Genomic DNA, 9,854 nt, shown 5'->3' on the forward strand with positions numbered 1-9,854 from the left:
ATCAGCCACCGGAATCTCTCCTTTCCAATGTGTCCATGGATACCAGCCTCCATTGTTCCCGGAGCTCGAGCAGGAAGTTATCGTACCATCAGCACATGCTCTGGTTCGCCGCTGTCGCCGGGTATGGAAGGGAGTTCGCCAGATGCTGCAGAGAAGTGCGACCGGCATGAAGAGGTTGGCTGACCGAAAGCGACGTCCATCTCCTAGATACAAGGTCGGTCAACGAGTGTGGTTGTCCACCAAAGATCTTCCTCTGCACGTCCCCTCCAGGACGGTGGTGGCGAAGTCGATAGGGACTTGGCTTGGGAACTGGAAGGTCACCAGTTCAAGTCCTGGCAAGACCAAGTGCTACCGAGGTGTCCCTGAGCAAGGCACCGTTCCCCACACTGCTCCCCGGGCGCCGTTCAAAATGGCAGCACACTGCTCCTAACACTAGGATGGGTCAAATGCAGAGAAACAATTTCCCCACGGGGATTAATAAAAGTCCATCTTAAACTGGCTCCTCGGTTCGTTGGTCCATATCCCATTTCAAAAGTTATTAATCCTGTTGCTGTTCGCCTATGTCTCCCAAAGTCCCTCAAGGTCCACCCCACGTTCCATGTCAGCAAGCTGAAACCAGTTTTAGAGAGCAGACTGGTTCCCCCCTCCACACCACCTCCACCTCCCCCGGGTCATCGACAGAGGTATCGTCTATACAGTCAAAAAGATTCTGTCAGAAAGAAAGCGGGGGTAGAGGGAGACAGTTCCTGGTCGACTGGGTAGGGTACGGAATAGAGGAAAGATGCTGGATCCCGGGCAGCTTCATTGTCGACAAGTCCCTTATCACAGATTTTGACAGACTACGGTCTCACTATTCAGGGACGTCTGGAGCCGTCCGTAAAAGGGGGGATACTGTCAGGGTTTAGTGCTAGTATGCTGTTAGCTGTTGTGTTTTAGTGTTTTGTCTATCGGTCTGTTGATGATAATTACTATACTCTCTCTCTCTCTCCAGGTGTCGGCACTTCCTGTCCATGTGGCACCTGCTAGACTGATTGTTGTTCCCGCCCCTGATTGTGTCCACCTGTGCCCCATTACCTAATATGTATATTTAGTCCTTCTCTCCCTTTGTCTGTGTTGGTTCGTCTTGTGTTATCGTTTAGATCCATGCCTGTTTGCCAGAGATCTATATTACAGTACCTAGTAGATCCTAGTGATTCCATGGAGAGTCCTAGTAGAACCTAGAAGTCATAATTGATAGCTTTGGTTTCTTTACAATACAGAGTATTACCGAGCAACATAATCGAGCATCTGAGTTCTTACGAGCCCATCGTATCAGCAGCAACATGCCTCGTTCTCTACAGATGACTTCCACAAACTTCTACAGAAGATGGCCGTGTTGGAAATGAAATGCAACGGTTTGGAAGTTAACGTGGAAGTGAATGGACTTGGTTGGAATGACACCACTTTTACCAGTGTTGCAAAAGAATGAACAAAGGCATGCTAACTCAAAGCTAGTTAGCAGCTACAAGGATTCCAATGAATGTGTACTGGGTAATACATCTACAGGTTATAAATCTACAAGAGATGTAAACAAGTCTGTGTAGTAAGAACAACACCAAAAGTACTCTGTTTTCCCAGGATAAGGTCTCTGACTTGGCTGAGAAGATCCTGCATATTGGGCAGAACATCTGACTGTGAAGAATGTGGTACTGCACATTGGAACAAATGATGTTGTGAAACAACAGTCAGAAGTGCTGAAAAAAGACTTTAAATGTCTGTTGGGAACTGTCAGCTCTCTAAATGCAGAGGTGTTCATCAGTGGCCCTCTACCGCCAGTCAGAAGAGGAGTGGAGAGATTCCAGCAGATTGTTTGCACTGAAACACGTGGCTGTTCAACTGTCTGTACTGACCATTCTGTCCATTTTATTGACAACTTTAACTTTTTCTGGGACCGCCAGACATCTTTTCAAGGCAATGGAGTTTGCCTTAACAAGTCAGGAGTGAAATTGTTTATCTCTACCATATTCAACTGCCCTGTGTTATCAATCTGTTCCCTCTGCCAAGGACAAGCAACAAGAGGAATCAAAACAAGAGAAAGACACAACAACATCGCTCAGAAAACCTTGAACATCTATCACTGCACGCCCTGAGGAATGTCTTGATTATGGGAGACAAATGGAGGAGTCTCCACGGCCCTTCACCCCCCTATCACCTCTGAGGATACTCTTCCTTCACCCCACAGCTCTCTCCCCGTTCACCCTTTTCACCCTCACCCACCCTCCTGGGAGATCGCTGAACACATGAAGGAGATACAGAGGGCTGGCACCGATTCCTTCCTGGAGTTCAATAACCAAAACGTAGGGCGATACGCAGGGCTGGCAGCATGTCCATTTACCCCCGCTCCTCAACGACGCCATCAAAATCACTTAGAAGCAGAGACGCGCACCACCTCCCCCCGTCTCCGTCACTGTGCCTACGTCAACCACCTCCTCCCCCTGGACGCGCCAACCAACACCCCTGTCACCATGCCTACCACAATCATCCGGACCAAAACGTCCTCCCCCCCTTCAAGACTGCTGTCTCCGAAAGCCTGATAAGGATGTGTGTATAAAAAACGCAAACACTGACTGATATATGCTGGGTCCAGGCTCAAGGGCGTATGGCACTCTCAACTCTTTCCAGGACATGCCGGGGGCCCTGCCTGCCTGTAGCTTTGCCGATATCTGTGTTGATAGGTATCAGAAGTAAGAGCGGTGAATTATGAAGGTAGATATGGTGCAAAATGCAAGAGCGTGAAAACCTGATGTGAGCACTTGCAGAAAAAAAAATCTGTGCTTGTGTGCATACATTTACACTTGTATAAAATATCCACGTACCTGTGAACCAAATGTACACTTGTATAAAATATCCACGTAACTGTGAATCAAATTTACACTTGTAAAAAATATCTACGTAACTGTGAACCAAATTTGAAGTCACAGAAGAAAAAAAAAATGTTTGTAGCTTGTAGGAAAAAATGAACTTAGAGATGGAAATGTTCACTTGCAGAAAAATACACATTTTTAAAATATATTTTCCATTACAACTGCAACTTTATTTATTACAACCTCTCAAATCAGTCATTACAACTTGACGAATCTGCTCTGTGGCAGTATAAATCGACGAATCTGCGGTCTTGACTTTTGCTACACTTCTTGCGATAAATGTGTCGCAAAAGTAATTTTTCACCTGTAGATGTGGGGGGAGGGAGGGGGGTTGGAGCGAAGGGGCGGAGCTATCAGAAGGACGAGGCTCGGGTGACTGGAGACTGCGGGGCTAACGGTTCGTGTCGCTACCAGTCCGCTGAACATGGCTGCATCAATGAACGTACATTTGGCCCATTACTTGCCCAGTATTACTTTGAATATTATTATTGTGATTGAGGATTACATCCGCTTTGAAGACCACCGGTTTATATCGTGCAGTTTAGCGGCAAAATACGTCAATTAGCCAGCTAACGATAGCTGTGTTTGAGTTTTATTCTAGCTAAACAGTAGTGTTTGTCGTCTATACACAGTAATTCATGATATTATAAGCCTAACTGCTTTGGCACTAACGTTGATAACCGTTTATGAAAATAAAACCAATTGAACTTCAGAATCTTAAAATCCCTTAACGTTTGTATGCAATTGTGCTAAATTCAACTCTGGAATCAAGCAAATATTAATATGTTTGCATGACATTAGTTATTTATATTTTGCCATCACTGAACTATACGTTTAATACATTTAAGTCAAGCTAAGGTACATGTGTTACATGTGTACAGCTAGTTAGTGCTCTTACCGATGCCTCCTCCAAACAGCATAATAACCAGACTGTATCATTAAAACTAAGTACCAGTTCTAGATCCTTGACTTTAGACAACAATTCAAAAGACAACATGTATTTAAAGACCAATCTTTATTTGAAGGTGCCTCTTAACCTGAGATATTAGTTATACAGTAATAGTATTGACAATCTAAAAAAACTGAGCAACTCAACAGTCAACTTTATGTTTCTTATTGTCTCTAAAGCATTTATTATTTTCATTTTTCCCCTCTCATATTCAGTGTGGACGGATTGAGACAGCGTGGTGTCCAGAGGGCTGCAGAGACTTCAGGGAGAAACCTCCGTGTGATGGACGTCCTGTCTGTTGGTGTGGAGAGGACTGAGGGTCTTTCCTCAGCGAGGAGGACCAGGGCTGATGGAGGAGCCCATGCTGGGCAAAGCTGATACCAACTGCACAGGCCTAGTCTGTCACGTTATTTGACTAAATGTGTTTACTTATACATTTATTAGGTTTACACCTTCTGTCCATATGTGCTTTTTATTTAAAACATTTGATTAACTTTTGGTTCACATTTCAAGAAATTGTATTTGCACTCGTTTTGTCCATTATTCTTACTGAAAATGTTAGATTACACATTCACATCTGACTGAAGATTGGCCCCATTTATTTGTGACGTTGCAAACTCTGCGGTACAAGGCACAAGTGATGTGAAGCTCATAAAGTGAGGCACATAGAATTAATCAGCTGATGGAGTGTAGATGTGGAAATAGGTGCATTCGATCAGCTGACTATGTTTTTCGCCACACTTTATAAGCCTGACTATAACCACCCCTTCTCTAAGGTGCAGGCAGTGTCACAAACAAATGATGGTCCTGATAGACTACAAAAATATTCGGTGTGCAGATCTTTGTTTTCACAATAAAAGTAGTTTCTTAGTGAATGTCTTGTACTGGTCTTAAAATCTCATAACATCAGCTTTTAATGTTCCTCTTGGATGTTCTTCTTGACCCTCAGAGAAGGAGAAGATGTCGTGTCTTTCAGGCATGTCCTTTCCTAACAAAAATTACAGGAAACATAAAACATTATTACAGAACAAGTGTGTTATTTATGAAAGAGGTGTGTTTGTGTGTTATGGGGCTGTTGATATAATTATTTTTTAATTGTAATCAGATTATGAATGAACAGTATGAAATTCATCAACATTGAAATATATGTTATTATCAAAATAATATTTAACTGTTATCAAAACATAGTGCAACTGTAGAAGCTTGCTCTGTTGTCTCACTGAAAGAATAACTTTTACCACGTTTTTTACAGACAATATTGAGAGATAAATAGTAGCAGTTCTCACTATGTGTTAAATATCTTTGCCTTCAATACATTAAATTAGAAAACTGACAAAGTCATATTGCTTGTTAACATCTAAATGTGACTTTGTGCATGGAAAAACCCCTCAACTTAACTGATGTGTAGGTGATCTAGTATTAGTATTGTTTAATGGAATGTATATCAGTGTATTCAAGTCAATACTTCATTCATTTAAACCAATATCTTTCTTGATTCTTTGTACAGTATGAAAAAAGAGTCTTAGTACCTGAGCTGAAGTTCACTGCTGGGAGGAGTCCAGTTCTGTCTCTCACTCTCTGGTCCAGCCTGTCTGCATCACCTGGACACCTTAAGCTTAAAACAAACAGATATATATGTAAAGTAACCATGTGTACAAACAATATAACCATTCTCTTCTGTTGAACATGTTGGATTGTGTAGAGTCAGGGTCCTTTTTATTTTACTGTAACTTTGGAAATTGTGTTACCAATGCTTACTGTTTATTTGATATCAATTTGTAATACAATTAATAAAAACAAGGTTTGGGTTTGTTATTCAGATGACTGTGACGTTAACTTGTAAGCTCAATAATGAACTCCAGCTCAACCAACCATATTGTAATATCTAAGTAATCATCTTGAAATATGACATTAATAATTGTAATATACACACATCTTATTGTGAGGTTTATTTCACATACACTACTTCGACGTTAGCTAAATAGAAAATAGCATGGATAATTTACAAAGGCTTTAAAAACACAGCAGGAGCCCAAGACAATTATAAAACTTGTCATTATTTCAGTACAGTTCAATTGGTTTTATTTTCATAAACGCTTATCAACCGTTAGTGCCAAAGCAGTAGGCTATAATATATGAATTACTGCTGTATAGACTACAGCCACTACTTGTTTAGCTAGCATACACTCAACAAAGCTAGCGTTAGCTGGCTGACTGACGTTATATCGCCGCTAAACTGCACGATATAAAACGGTGGTCTTCAAAGCGGATTTAATCCTCAATCACAATAATAATATTCAAAGTAATACTGGGCAAGTACTGGGCGAAACTTACCGTTGATTGACGCGCCATGTCAGCGGACTGGTAGCGACACGAACAGTAGCCCCGCAGTCATCCGGTTCTACCTGACTGTGACTGTGACTGACCCAAGCTTCGTTGTTCTGATAGCTCCGCCCCTTCGCTCCAACCCCCCCCCCCCTCCCCCCACATCTACAGGTGAAAATTACTTTTGCGACACATTTATCGCAAGAAGTGTAGCAAAAGTCAAGACCGCAGATCCGTCGATTTATACTGCCACAGAGCAGATTCGTCAAGTTGTAATGACTGATTTGAGAGGTTGTAATAAATAAAGTTGCAGTTGTAATGGAAAATATATTTAAAAAATATGTATTTTTCTGCAAGTGAACATTTCATCTCTAAGTTCATTTTTTTTCTACAAGCTACAAAACTTTTTTTTTTTCTTCTGTGACTTCAAATTTGGTTCACAGTTACGTGGATATTTTTTACAAGTGTACATTTGGTTCACAGTTACGTGGGTATTTTATACAAGTGTACATTTAGTTCACAGTTACGTGGATATTTTATACAAGTGTAAATGTAAGCACACAAACTCAGATTTTTTTTTCTGCAAGTGCTCACATCAGGTTTTCACGCTCTCGCATTTTGCACCATATCTACCTTCATATGAATCAGCTTAGACACAGGAAGCGCTCAAAAGTTTGTGTGAGTTTATCAAATTTAGAAGTGATTCCATGTCAGCCACAGCTTGTTACAAAAAACCTGACTGATATTGTGTTCAACAAACTTAAACTAGCTTTATTAAATGTCAGGTCTTTGGCAGGTAAAACATTTGTAATCAATGATTTTATCACTGAGCACAATCTCGATTTTATGTGTTTAACGGAAACATGGATTGAACAAAAATAACAGTGCAGATGTTCTTATCGAATCAACCTCTCCCAACTTTAGTTTTATGAGTCAGGAAAGAATGCACAAGAGAGGAGGTGGAGTTGCTATTTTGTACAATGATTCCCTTCAATGCAGGAAGACATCTTATGGGAACTTTGCTTCTTTTTAATATGTGGCCCTTCAGCTGAAATGCTCCTCTCGAGCTCTGTTCCTAAATATCTATAGACCACAAATACTGTGCAAGCTTTTTTGATGACTTTACTGAACTGCTGTCTATAGTGTGTTTTGACTTTGACCGTCTAGTCATTGTTGGTGATTTTAACATCCATATTGATAACCCCCAGGACAGAGGGGCTAAAGAACTGTTTTGTGTTCTTGATAACTATGTACTGACTCAGCATGTGACGGAGCCCACGCACAATAAGGGGCACACTCTGGACTTAATTATCTCAAAGGGTCTGAATATCTCTGAGGTTGTGGTGACTGATGTTGTACTCTCTGATAATTCCTGTGTTTTCTTTGAGAGCTCTATTTCTGTTCACAATTTATTTCAAAAAGAGGTAACCACAAAGCGATATTTAACTGAAAACACTAGGGAAATGTTTACTCAGACTTTTTCTTCCACACTTGCCCCTGCTAACATCTCAGTAAATGAGCTAGTAGATCATTTTAATTAAAAAATTAAAAATGTTATAGATGCCATTGCTCTAACTAGGGTAAAGGAAGTGACTGGGAAGAAAATATCTCCATGGAGAAAGGCCATGACTGTGAGAACAGAGAAAAAAGAGTGTCGAAAAGCTGAACGCAGGTGGCGAAAAACAAATCTCCAGGTGCACTTTGAAATCTATAAAGAGAGACTTGGCCTTTATAATTTGGAATTGAAATTTGCCCGACAGTCTTTCTTCTCTGATATCATTGCCAAAAACAAAAACAACGCATGTGCCTTGTTCGCTACTGTCGACAGACTAACTAACCCCCCAGTGTCAGTAGCCTCTGAATTTCTATCCACCAGGGCGTGCAATGAATTTGCCTCCTTCTTCACTGACAAAATTCAGAAAATCAGACAAGCAGTCAGTGCCTCTGCATCAGGAACAGCAAATGTTTTGTCTCTGTGTCCACCTAATATCAATGCAGACATCATGACACAATTCCATCAGATTAATGATAAAAACCTAGAGGACATTATACAACTTCTGAAATCCTCCTCTTGCTGCCTTGATATTATTCCAACAGGGTTTTTAAAAAATGTTTTTCCTTGCATGGCCTCAGATCTACTTCATATAGTAAACAAGTCTCTTCACTCAGGTGTTTTTCCACAGGCCCTGAAAACTGCAGTCATTAAACCGCTCTTAAAAAAGCATAATCTAGACGCTTCAGTAATGAACAATTACAGGCCCATATCAAACCTCCTATTTCTAGGTAAAATCATTGAAAAAGTTGTTTTTCAACAGTTGAGTAATTTCTTGCATTTAAATAGCTCTTTGGATGTGTTCCAGTCAGGATTTCGTCCAAACCACAGCACTGAGACTGCTCTTGTAAAGGTCTTCAATGACATCCACTTAAACACAGACAGTGGCAGAACTTCAGTGTTAGTATTATTAGATCTCAGTGCTGCGTTTGACACTGTTGACCACAACATATTACTAGACCGACTAGAAAACTGGGTGGGACTTTCGGAAACAGTTCTAAATTGGTTTAATCCTACTTAAAGGACAGACACAACTTTGTTTCTATAGGTAAATACAAATCTGAGTTGACAAATATGACATGTGGGGTTCCTCAAGGCTCCATCTTGGGGCCTCTTCTCTTTAACATCTACATGCTACCACTGGCTCAGATAATGAAAAACAACAAAATAAGTTACCATAGCTATGCGGATGACACACACATTTACATAACCATTTCACCAGGAGACTATTCTCCAGTTAAAACACTGAGTAAGTGCATTGAACAAATCAATGACTGGATGTGTCAGAACTTTCTCCAATTAAACAAAGACAAAACTGAGGTAATGGTCTTTGGAGCCAAGGCAGAACGTATAAAAGTTAGCGCTGAGCTTCAGCCTGCAATGTTCAAAACAACAGATAAAGCCAGAAATCTAGGTGTAGTCATGGACTCTGACCTGAGTTTCAACAGTCACATTAAAACAATTACTAAATCAGCCTACTATCACCTAAAGAACATATCTAGGATTAAAAGACTAATGTCACAGCAGGATTTGGAAAAACTTGTCCATGCCTTTATCTTCAGTAGACTCGACTACTGCAATGGTGTCTTCACAGGTCTCACTAAAAAATCTATTAGGAAGCTGCAGCTGATTCAGAACGCCGCTGCTCGAGTCCTCACTAACACTAAGAAAGTGGATCACATCACTCCTGTTCTGAAGTCTTTACACTGGCTTCCTGTGTGTCAACGAATAGATTTCAAAATACAGCTGCTGGTTTATAAAGCACTGAATGGTTTAGGCCCAAAATACATTTCTGATCTTCTGCTAAATTATGAACCATCCAGATCTCTCAGGTCTTCAGGGATTGGTCAGCTCTCTGTCCCCAGAGTCAGAACTAAACATGGAGAAGCAGCGTTCAGTTATTATGCACCAAATATCTGGAACAAACTCCCAGAAACCTGCAGGTCTGCTACAACTCTTACTACTTTTAAATCCAGGCTGAACACTTATCTTTTTGTCGCTGCTTTTAATTGAAACTGAGCCGTTGTGTTCATCAGTAAAGTGGAACTTCTGTGTGAACTATTCATATCTTAAACTGCACTGTAACTTTTTATTCATGTCATTTTTGTAAAGCACCTTGAATTGC

At 40.7% G+C, this 9,854-nt stretch overlaps 1 long non-coding RNA gene across 1 annotated transcript; it reads right to left on the minus strand.

Moving 5' to 3' along the window:
* Window positions 1-3,899: 3,899 nt before the first annotated feature.
* On the minus strand, window positions 3,900-6,268 carry LOC139433966 (uncharacterized). The gene is made up of 3 exons (XR_011643361.1): window positions 6,187-6,268; window positions 5,382-5,467; window positions 3,900-4,840 (listed from the first exon to the last, which is right to left on the minus strand). It is a non-coding gene; the product is annotated as an uncharacterized lncRNA (long non-coding RNA).
* Window positions 6,269-9,854: the final 3,586 nt, after the last annotated feature.

Source organism: Pseudochaenichthys georgianus, chromosome 6 (assembly GCF_902827115.2).
Source record: "Pseudochaenichthys georgianus chromosome 6, fPseGeo1.2, whole genome shotgun sequence".
Taxonomy (NCBI): domain Eukaryota; kingdom Metazoa; phylum Chordata; class Actinopteri; order Perciformes; family Channichthyidae; genus Pseudochaenichthys; species Pseudochaenichthys georgianus.